Source organism: Silene latifolia, chromosome 2, assembly GCF_048544455.1.
Source record: "Silene latifolia isolate original U9 population chromosome 2, ASM4854445v1, whole genome shotgun sequence".
In the NCBI taxonomy this organism is placed as follows: domain Eukaryota; kingdom Viridiplantae; phylum Streptophyta; class Magnoliopsida; order Caryophyllales; family Caryophyllaceae; genus Silene; species Silene latifolia.
The window spans coordinates 165,579,417-165,592,134 of NC_133527.1; positions in this window are offsets into that span (position 1 = coordinate 165,579,417).

The following is a 12,718-nucleotide window of genomic DNA, read 5'->3' on the forward strand; positions in this document are numbered from 1 at the left end:
AAATGAGAATTTGTGATATATTTTTAGGAAAAATTACAAATAACCACCCCGTATTTGTGTATTTTTACAAATAACCACCATGTATTTCTGTTTTTACAAATAAACCCCAAACTTTCACGTATACTCCCCAATCACCACCGTATATTTGACCCGAGACTCGTTTTTCATATTTTCCGACTCTTTAATCAACCATTTATCTAAAATACCCATATTACCCTTATGAATTTAAAGGGTACAACATATCCCCAAATCCCTAAATCCCCAAATTTGTTACACAAAATTGAATCGATTTTGTTTCGGGGATGTTCTCACTTCTCATAGAATAATCATGGCAATAATTCAAGAATTCAATCTCAGAAACCACAGAAAATCAAAGTAAAATGGTCAATGTGAAAGCCTAAACACAGACTTTGAAAATGAATCCAATCATTCCTCCTCAACCCCAGTTGCCACGAACCATAAAAAGCTAAGCAAATAAGCATGATGCTCCACACAGCATTAAGAGGCGACACTATATTCCATGAAAAACAAAACAAAAGCATCACACACTAACTCGTTCTCGAGTCTCGACTGTGAGTTACCGGATCTCGCACTCGTTCACATCCTCTCTCACCTCTGCACTCAAGAACGAGTGTATTATCGAAACGATTCAACTCGCTTTGAACTCGGTCGGCTCGCTTACCTTCTCCGATAAATCTTTTGGCAGAAACGGCGCCGTATCTGTCAACGATGCGTTACGGTTTCAGCGTCGCAAATTTATTGACAAATTTTCTCTTACATTTAATTCTTATACAATGAATAAAGAACCTGTTGATGCTTGGTTGAAAATGCAGTTCAAAAGTTGGAAAATTATTGTGTTACTTTGATTTTGTAAAGTTTTGTGGCATGAATTTGTATTAAAACAGTGTAATTTTTGATCGGAAAAATTAGGTTTATCGACTGTTTCGAGTTTAATTGATGTTTTGAGCGCAGAAAGTAGGAAATAATTTGGGGATTAGGGGTGTTGTGGATGATTTGGGGGTATGTTGTACCCTTTAAATTCATAAGGGTAATATGGGTATTTTAAATAAATTTTAATTAAAGAGTCGGAAAATGTAAAAAATGAGTCTCGGGTCAAATATACGGTGGTGATTGGGGAGTATACGTGAAAGTGTGGGGGTTATTTGTAAAAACAGAAATACATGGTGGTTATTTGTAAAAATACGCAAATACAAGGTGGTTATTTGTAATTTTTCCATATTTTTAAGCCAACCTATTCATTAAGAAGTTAAAATTTACAAGTATCAATGCATATCTACTAGAGTACTAGAGTATATGTTATACGGAGTACTAGAACACTTAACAATGTTATCATTCATTATTTTATGATTTCAATAATTATGAATTCTTTAGAATTCTAGAGTCCTACCTTCTTCGTCTTTTTTTTAATAGTGGCTTTATGTCTTTCCTCCATATAATATCAGCTTTGCACTTTTACCACTTAAGTAGTTTACGTCTTTAATTATGGGTTATGCTTTTTCATGAACATGATTTACTCAATCGTGAACATGAATGACCATTATACCCTTACCATTTCTACACTTTCATTTTCCATCTTATTTCAATTCAGTAAATCTCTCAATTATTCAACCCAACTAGCCACCAACATATCACCGGCCGGACTAGCCACCGCACCACTCGGACTACCGGACCACTACATATCCTCTCCCAAACAATCGGTCATTCCCTTAATAACATGCGAATGTGACCGAACTATGGGATTATAGGTTGGTTTGTTTAGAATTTACCATGTTTGTCACAATGCTTATTTGATCGACTTTAGTGCACAGCTTTTGTAGTTGTCAACATTTTTTTGAGTTATTCGATTAAGCGAGTAGCGGGCAAGCTTGAATTAATTGAGATCAACAGACCACCACGCTTCATATTTTACATTGACAAGAACTTCTAAACCCTAATTTCATTAATCTAAATCAATTTAATTTCTCTTATTTAATATAGCATAGTTTAAAAAATTAATAAATTAGAATAATTACTTGATCGACATGAGAATTAGAGTTCATAATTTGAATAATTTGACGGATTTGATTAATTTTGTGAGGAAGATAATTAGAGAGAGTTTGGCTATTTTGTTTTTTGGGAGAGGGTAAGGTATGGAAAAGTAATGGTAAAAAGTCCATAAAAGAGTAATCTTTGTCCATGAATGAGCAACTAGTTAATTAATTTGTAGTTTCACAAATTAACAGATGTACGTAGGAACTCGGTGGCCCGCGGGTTGCCCGACTTTCGACTGTAGGGCAGGTAAGGGCAAGGACAAGTGGCTCATTATTCTGGCCCATCCCGCCCGCTATGGTCTTAAAGGGCATATATCTCATTTTTGTTGGCCCATCTCCGACGCATTTGAACGTTTCTATTTTCAGGTATTCTATATCTTATTTTTTTCACAAATTGTTTAATAAGACGGTCTTAAATCATAAGACCAGCCCTTTTAACTAGAGGCCCAAGAAAATAGCGACAGTTTATAAATTTGTCATGTAGCCATTACATTTTCACAAATTGTTAGATGAGACGGTCTTATGCTATAAGACCCCAACCCATCTAATAAAGCCCAAAACAACAAACAAAAAACCGATGGAAGTTGTTGACTTGTTGGTGTAACTGTACAAACTTCTCCTGACAAATTCCATTCACCTCCCCCCCGTTGATCTGCTCTTTACCGCTTCCAGCCTTCCACCCTTAAGCCACCAATGATCAGACCTCCGCATTAACCTCGAATGACGACTATATTTCGCAGCGTTTTTGCCCAAAAAAAATCATCTCAAACCATAATTTTTAATTTAAAACACTAAGTTGTCGAACCAAAAACGATAGTTATTAAACTAAAACCCACATCTTGCATAAATAAAGTAGAACTTTAAATATAAAGAACTTAAAACTTGAAGTTTTCATCCTAATATTTCATGTTTTCAAGCTAAAATCATAAGCTTCAAAGATTAAACTAAATTACAAGGTTTGTGTGCAGATTTTGAAATAATTTAAAACCCAATTTTCATCTTAAAGTTGAAGGTTTTCAACATAAATCATGAATTTTCAATTGAAAACAAAAGAGAAAGTTCTCATTATAAAAACACAAGTATTCAAGTTAAACAATAAATTAAAGTAGAATTGGAATTTCATTTTAAAATCTGAACTTTTAAGATCAAATACAAACCAGGTAGTTGGCATTGGCGGCGACAACTAATCAACATTCTTTATTTTTGGTTTTAATCGTTGGGTGGAAGTAGAGAAAAGGCATAGTTGATGGCGATAACGGCAACAATGTTGAATTGGGGACGAAAACGAATATGACGAGGATGTAGATTGTAGAGGCGGCAGATTAGGTGGTGGCGGTGGTGAAGTCGTGGTCCGCAGCGGCGGTGCGGAAGTTGCGTTGATAACTATGTGTATTGGAGGTGTGGGTGGTTTGCTGTGACAATGAGGTAGTAGATGCTTGATGGGTTTTCTTTAAACTTTATATAATCTATTCTTATTGGGCTCATCTCTTCTATTGGGCCCGTCCTATGTTATAGGACGGTCCTATAGGAGAGTTACTGTTACATTTTTCTGCGGGAAAGTGGTAATTAGACCCCTTTACTTTGGTGAATTGTGAAATTTAGCCCCTTAAGTTTTAATTGGAGTAATTGACCCCCTTAACTTTTCCGAAATGTGAAATTAAACCCTTTTGTATTTTCCGGCCAATATCTCACCGGAATTTCATTTCTCCTAATTTCATCATCATCTATCTCCATGCTTGCCAATACATATCAATTACTCCGTATTGTTTCTCAACCAATTCATTGATCAATTTTACCTTGTAAGTTACAACTTCCATTTAATTTTGTTCAAATCTCATCAACGTAACTGTTATTATACTGGGCAAGAAGGAAATGGTGAAAATCCAAAAATTGATTAACAAGAAGTCATTATCGATTTATTTGTTTGTTATTGATGTATACATCAAAGCTTGCAAGGAGAATAATTGTTCTTAGTTTACCCAAATTTTATTAATCTTAAAAGAAAAGACGCATTATAGAAGTAGATGAATAAATTGTACGTAGAAAAGGAGATTGGCACGCTCCCAAACACCAGAACTTTGAAGAATAGAATTGAGTACTACAATTCAATAATATTGTGAAATACAAAGCATAATTACGGAGTAGGTCATGTATTTTTACTTTTTAGAGAGAAAATGGTCATATATGTAAATGAGATATTGACGAGAAAATGAAATTCCGGTGAGATATTGGCCGGAAAATACAAAAGGGTTTAATTTCACATTTCGGAAAAGTTAAGGGGGTCAATTACTCCAATTAAAACTTAAGGGGCTAAATTTCACAATTCACCAAAGTAAAGGGGTTTAATTACCACTTCCCCCCATTTTTCTGTCCAATATTTTCATCTTTCCTCCATTTTTCCCTTTTCATTATAATCATCTACAATTAAAAAAGGAATTTGTCTCTCTCTAGATCTCTTCCCTCCATATTTCTCAACTCAAACACACCGTAAAATCCAATTTCAAGTGCAGAACTGAGATCAACGGCCTTGTCTTCCGTACGTATTAAACTATTTTCTTTAAATTAAGGTATATGCTCAACCCACTTAATTTGAAGTTTTGTATCATCCAAAAAGTTTGTTTAATTGTTTGTTTGCTTTTTGCTAAGTTTGAATTAATTCTTGTGTTTTTTTATATTCATAATAATTCTGTCTTGATCTCTCTTTCTACCGATGAATGAAGTGATTCGCATGAATTTTATCGGGTATATGTTCCTTTTCTATTTTTTTTTATGGTGGATTTTATTTTTATTTTTTACACAATTTTTTGATACATATATGATGGATGATTTAACTGTTGGTAGCAAAGGTTATTGGTAAAATGGTTTTAGTTTGAAAACTCTTTGTTTTAACTTGAAAGCATAAGTTATATTTTGTCAAAGCTAATTAGCTCAAAATGGAAGAGCATGTGCAACGCATAACTGCACAAGATATGGGTTCGAGTCCCATATTAGCTAATGAATTGTTTTTAACTCTAAATTTACAAGATGGAATTATTCGAAGGAATGAAATAAACAAGCACAATTATTGTAGTTCATATCGCTAATATTCAAAATTGAAATATGAGTTTTTAAGTGAAACATTCTGTATTTTAAGCTTAGTTAGAATATTTTGAACTAATATAGTTTAGGTCCTAAATTATTATCTTTAGCATGGTAATAAACATGGGACTTTAGTTTAAAAACTTTAGAATTCATGTTAAGAACTTCGGAGCTTAATGGAAAGCGCTTAAGATTTCAGTTTAACTTTAAAGATGTAATTTTGATTTTCATGGGTTTTAATTTTAACTTAAAAACTCAAGGTTTTAAAATTACAAGTTGATTATAACTAATTTGCTGACTAAAATTTAAGGTGGAAACACAATATTTTCATATGAATACTACCTCACCTTATAAGTTGATAATACATAAATATGAAAATGCATTTTAAGTGTAAAATAATTGGAAATTAATACAAAACGTCGAGTTTTCAAATTAAACATACAAATTATTTTTTAATTATAAACTATTAAATTGATAAATTAAAAATCTGTAATTTTAATTGGAAAACTATAGATAGTAAACTCATGTGCATTTGTCTTAAAGTCAATGCTCACATTGTCTTTGCTTTCAAGTTATAACCGTCAATTGACGTGTCTTGCCAAGTTGTTGTCTTGTATTTCTCTCTCATGGTCCGACCTAATGCAAAGATAGTGAGTAGATTTCAATAAAACTGCTTTTTAAAATTAACCACTTTTTAGACTGGTTTTTCCTATTAGTTCTATGTACTGGGCTAACTCTTACTATTGGGCTCGTCCTATACTATAGGACGGTCCTATAGGAGAGTCCCTGTACTTTTTTTCTTTTTGTTCAACATTGTGGTTTATTTTCTTTAACATCTCTATTTAACAATTTTATTGTATAGATGGGTCTACCACAAAAGTGATTATTTCAAAGAAAAAATGGTGTGTTTTGAAGAGATGAGAACGTAAATTGGAGATACTATCTCAGGCCCAATACCCAGCCCTACCAATCCCTTCCAAGTTCCATCTGGCCAAATATTAAAACAACTAAAAAAATGTGAGTTTTGTTCTCCTCCAAACACCTTCTACAATACACCTACTATTATAATCAAAATCTATTCAAAAACCCTTTTACAATAAGATTCTTTCAGTTTCATTAGTAATAAAAAAGTACAATTTGTGAAGATTAAATGGTGAATCAAAATATTGTTTTATAAATTTTGAAGCATTACTACCTCTCATTCTTTACACTTGCTCCACTTTTTTAAACCTTTTGATGGGTATAATAATCAATTATTTCAATTTTTAAGAATCGGATGGAGTATACTTTAATCGTCAATGATTGATTGTTTTGGTTGTAATTGTTGTGTTGATTGTTAAAGTTTGTTTTTTATTAACAAACTAGATTAATGTGGCAAACTTTATACATGTTCACATGATAACTCAATTACGTTTTGTTAGAATATGCGTACCTTAATGGCGGAATAGGTACGATGATCGACGTGTCGGTTTCTGCCCACGAACTGAAACTGAGACCGATGCCAGTGGCTACTAAAGTCACCGGATATATTCACACCCCAAGTCCCAAAGCTCCAATATGACGGAGAGCTAACCACATTGATTATAGTCTTATCGTTTCTGAGTTGTGTGTTGTTCGTTGTATGTGATTCACATAGAATCACACTATTTATAATGCTCTAATAGAGCAGTTACGAAGATGAAGAATTAATGGAATAATGAGCATTACGACGGACTTAATAGCTCATTATTTCACCCTTAATTACAACCATTATCACATAAATAATGTAACAGTCACAACTAATGTGGCCGTTTAATACATGAATTTCAATACTCCCACTCGGCCACACATCTGAGTCAGAAGCTCCCACTCGGCCACACAACCAAGCTCATGAAAAAACACAACTCAATAAGAACTATCAAACTTGTCTCATACAGGAAAATGGGGCGTGCAACCAATATGTAACAAGTAGCGTTATATTAAGTCTTCATCAAACTAACATAACACTTTCACAATAACGATTCCCCAGATCATTCAAACAACGCCTCAGCATACACTGTCCCTTTATGCTATGACATGTCACGTAGTTATATACACAATATAACCGTCTGCCGGGCTGAACATGGTGTAGTTGAATTGACCATTCCTTAGACACTAATGAATATCCATCTGAACTTGACTGCTTTCCTAACATGATCCGTTGAACCAACGACTTTATGATTCTCCGAAATCACGCTAAAGTAGCAACATCAAATTTCAATTTCATCTCAAAGCTCAAAGTCAAAGGGTTTCGTACCAAAATAGGATACACAAGTCCACATAGTATGATATATGTGTCACAACATAGCTCCCACTACGATGGGCATATCACGCTTCTCTGTCGTGCAAATCATAGGTTTAGATACTACTCAAGCATCTAACCCAAGCCACTAGATTGATATACACAATATCCAATCTGTCACTTGTGATTCGGTTCAAAGCTTTAGTATGAAAATAGGGTATCTTTTCACACTTCGACTACAAAAGTCTCATCTTAGACTTACTAAGGCGGCTATATAACAAGCACAAATTCTTATTTCAGACGGACACTTTTGGTCTTATTTGTCAGACGGATAAAATGTTGCCATTTTTTAAGAAAATGTAACCAATTAATTCACAAAATGTTATGACTAGAGGTGTCATTTTTTACCCTGAAAATGATGTGAACAATAATGGTAACATATTATCAAAAAATAACAACATTTTATTGTAAAATGATGACATGTTACCCGTCTTATTTCAGACCAAAAGCAATGGTCTTAAGAAAAACGGACCGTATAACAAGTCAATATCTTTTCCATACAACGTATGTACAAAGATAATCTCAACACTTACTAAGTGTTAAGTGACTCAGTCTCATCTTGCCCACTACACAAGTGTCAAGGCGATTACCTATGTGAGTAGGCAATCTAAAAGTTTGGTGATATCTTATGTGCCTCATCATGCAACAAATGCATATAAACATTTCTAAAAGATACAAAATCTTTATCCAAAAATGTCCATTATCAAACACATCCACAACTCAACAAGATTAAACTTAATTTGATACTTTCACATAATTAGCTCAACACATGAACTAAGTAAGAACACATCTTATAAAATAATGCACCAACCATCTTGTTAGTTAATCTTACTTGATGACAACTCTTAGTCCTACACAAGAACTAATTTAATTACTCTTACCATAAAGGCAAAAGTGAAATCACTTGATTACATATCATTGTGCGTGTAGAGGATCGATCGCACAACAAATTACTTAATCAATCACAAAGTTGACGTTCAACCATGTACTAAATAAGGTACACATCAAAATACCAACTACACTTGAACAAGAAACGATACTCTAATCATTTCTTGCGCTCATTGTTGTTAAAATCGCGATCCGGATCGTAGGATCGTACGATCCTACGATCCAAAAAATGGAAAACGATTCAAATCGTCGTAGGATCGTTTTGGTGGTAGGATAGGTATAGGATCGGTCAGGATCGGGTAGGATCGGATAGGATCGTACAGAATCGTGTAGGATCGATGGTAGGATCGTTCAGGATCGTAAAATGCTTATTTGTGCAACAAATTTGTGAGTTGGTTGTTCTTCTATACTTATAACTCTAAATTAAAGGTATATGTAATATATTGATATGATTATTAAGACTTTCTTGTCATTAAATAAACTTTTTAACATTATACATCACAAATTATACCAAATAGTTTACATAAACTTGTTTATTCAAGCTATTTGTAGGATCTTACGATCCTACGATTCGATCCTGCGATCCGATCCTACCACCTCTCTTCGATCCAAAGTAGGATCTCGATCCTGACAACATTACTTGCGCTTGATCGTAGGTTTACACATAACCAAAATATTATTTTCTTCTAAATATATACCAATATGTCACCAATTTACAAAGAGAACTTATTCTCCTCTATAATTCTGACATAACCATATTAATTCCACTACCATCCAATTAAATCATCACACAAATGATTTATGGAATTTGAAATATATATAGAAGATCATTCAACACATGAATAAGCTTGAAGGACACAAAGATTTATTATCTTAATCATTTGAGACAAACTCAATTGATCGATCCATGTATATAAGTTTCTCGAGAACCTTGATTCGAGAAAATAGTCTTTATCTCTATTTGAAAACAAAATCCAAAATAGATGACCAAAACTTAGAAGAAAAAAGCGGAACAAATCCGAACATTTGAGAACATATCTCATAATAGCCTTAAACCTTACTGTCATAAACACACATTGTCACAATGTCTATATGCTCTCATATTAACGATCTATTCTTATTATTTGGTGAGGACTCTCACTTACTTAAAGTGATAACTCTCACTTACTAAAAGTGGTAAAAATAACTGAATAGTTAGGACAACTCCCACTATCCTTTATAATGAGCAAAACATTTTAAGGATCGACCTTATGTTCATCCTTATAACTTGACATACAAGTTAATTTAGTAGACAAACTCTCATCTTTACTTTGGATCATCATGGAACTACTCCCACTATCCAAATATGAAGAGAGGTAAAATATCCTTGGTGTCTTAGTGAGTTCACAAATTCTCCCACTCGCCAAGAGATAGTTTTGCATTGTAACGAATACAAGACAAATGTCTACTAATCTTCATCAACATTTAGAAACACATTCAAGTGAATAAATATCGTAGGTCACTTAAACACAAAGTTTGACAAATGTTAAGGCATGAATGACCATCCTATTATCCAAAACTTATTTGGAGGGATCAAATTTCCTCAAAACATATTTAAGAAATCCTCCTCTAAACCAAAAGAAAGAATACTTGATCAACGTCATATATCACTTAACCACGTCAAGTGACGTACAATTCCTCAACTAAAACGCCTCTCGTCATAGCTATTAGGAATTGCAAGATCAACGCACATATTTTTCCTCATTTACACTTTGAACCTATCAAAGAATTATTCTCAACCAACACATTTACTAAGAGTTCTGACTCGAAGTTCAAAGTCGGTTTTTCATTTTTATCATAAAATGTGAACATATCAAACATTATATAAAATGACAAAATAATGAATACACACCCATATGGCATGAATCATCTCAAATGAAGAGGAAAAAACATACGGTCTCATGATGTTCCTTAACATTTAACTACCCACAGATAAAATAAAAATAGATTGAAATATAAAAGTGAAAGACAATGAACATATATTAAAATGTAATCAAATAGATAAGTAAAAGTAATGCGGTAAACATTTATATTATGACCAACACATAGCCATAACAAACTATTAACAAGAGGTTAAATAAGAATTCAATATTTCCAATAAACTAATTATTGAAACACAAGCATGCACTCCAAGTGCGTAGAGAACTATCACATCAAAGTAGCACAAAGCCTCTTTAAAACACAATTCAAAGTAGCACAAAGCCTCTTTGAAACACAGTTTAGCTAGCATAGCTAAAATTGAATAATCCATCGACAAACAATGGATTAACTAGTATAGCTAAAACTGAATAATCAATCGACAAACAATGGATTAAACAACTACGAGTTATAAAAATTCCCACTCTGTTTCTAAATCCACATAGGACAAGAATTAACATCAGATGTAAGAAACACACGTATAACTCGAATTGATGGAAATGACGTCATTTGGCTAGAATGTATCATGAACCAAATTAATATTATCTCCACATTATTCTCTTGTCGACACTAAGTCAGACATATTTAACAATACCATATATTTGTCCTCAATAGTAAGAAAAACATAGACCATTAATAATCATTTCGGGAGTCATTAGTTCCAAGACATGCTCTTCTCCCCTTTCAATAAGTTTGAGACTTTTACTAAGACGGTTGAGTCTACCGACAACAAAACATCAAGAATTTTCCATTTTTCCTAATCCCCAAATCGAATGGCAAACAAATCACCGTGGAAAAATAACTCTTTATGTCAGTCAACCCCGTGTTTAAAAAGCACATCGTTATCTCACGTAAGATAAACAAAACGACGAGAGTCCTTAAAACACTTTCAGGTCAAAACACACAGTCTTGTACCCCAAGTCAAATCGAAATTGACTTACACCTAATCTTACGCTACATAAGCTTTAAGACATGTCTCAAAACTAACTTAACAGGTCTACATACAAAATAACACAAATTTGCATGGGTCAAGCTTACTATATTTGAACAAATACTGGTAAAAACACAGATTTCATAATCCTACTCATTAGTAAGATATTCAACCTCGATAATATAATAGTAATCACAATTTCTCCAAATCGTGATTATTAATAAGATACAAAATCTTATCACTCTATTTATCAAAGTTCAAACCGCTTTACCATGGTGAACAAATCACCAAAAACACTTGTTGTCAAACACAAGTATATGGATTAAGGCACAATTCCAAATTAAATTATTAAAACCCCATCTTTTATACTGTTCGTTCGGAAATTTCGCTAAGCTCATAATTATCACAAACGCCATAAACGAGAAATTTCAATAATTTAATTAACTCGCTTAAGATTAAATGAAACTAAATCACTTAATCCTTAAAAAACAGCTAAACAAAATTAGCCACTCACCCTTTAATATCGGCTAAACACATTAGCACGAATAATAATATCACTTAGATATTACACAAATGCTATACAAAACAAATTTGCACGGCTTTAAAGAAAAAACTTGTTCATAACACTATTAGAATATACGTACCTTGGTAGCGGAATCGGTACGGAAGATCGACGTGCCGACGTTCTGCCCACGAAAAACCCGATTTCGACAACTACTAGAGTCTCGGTGGTAGTTCACACCCCAAGTTCCAAAAGCTCTAACAATGGTGGCTTTGTTGTGATTGAAGTTACTATGTTTGTATGTTGTGTGTATATAATTCACATAGAATTATCACATTATATAGGCTCTCAAAATAGAAGTTATGGGGAGATGAATGTGGAGGAATAATGACCATTAAAACTGATTTAATGGCTCATTATCTCACCTTATTTACATCCATAATAATACAATATTAACTCCTTATAACAACCACAATGAAGTGACCGTTTCAACTCAAAATTCAATACGTTTAATAGCCTTTAGTAGTCTTCTTCTTTTGAACCGGATGCATTCCTATACGAGGTATATCACGTGCAAGCAAATTCAAACTTTAGAGCATCTATATATGTATGAATTTTAATCCAATAATTAACATAGGGTATAGAAGGTAACATGGAGTAACTAAATATGTAATATGCAGTACCTTATATTTCATCTATCACACATTCAGACCTTATTCTTCAAGCATTAAGCTACAGCAAAACAATAGTGATGTAATAGATGAAAAAGGCTACGAAAATATGAACTTGCTTAGTTGTAGTGGTATCACAATTTGACACAAGTTCCCTTTCGTAATGCAGATATATGGTTACATAATTGTTAATCACGAACTACTTCTTCAAGAATGTGCAAGTACACAAATCAGCTATAGCGTGTAAAGATGGAGCCATGGTTTAAAATGGATCGGCCGTAGTTGCGGTAGCACTATAACCATTTCTTAATTGGCCGTTTG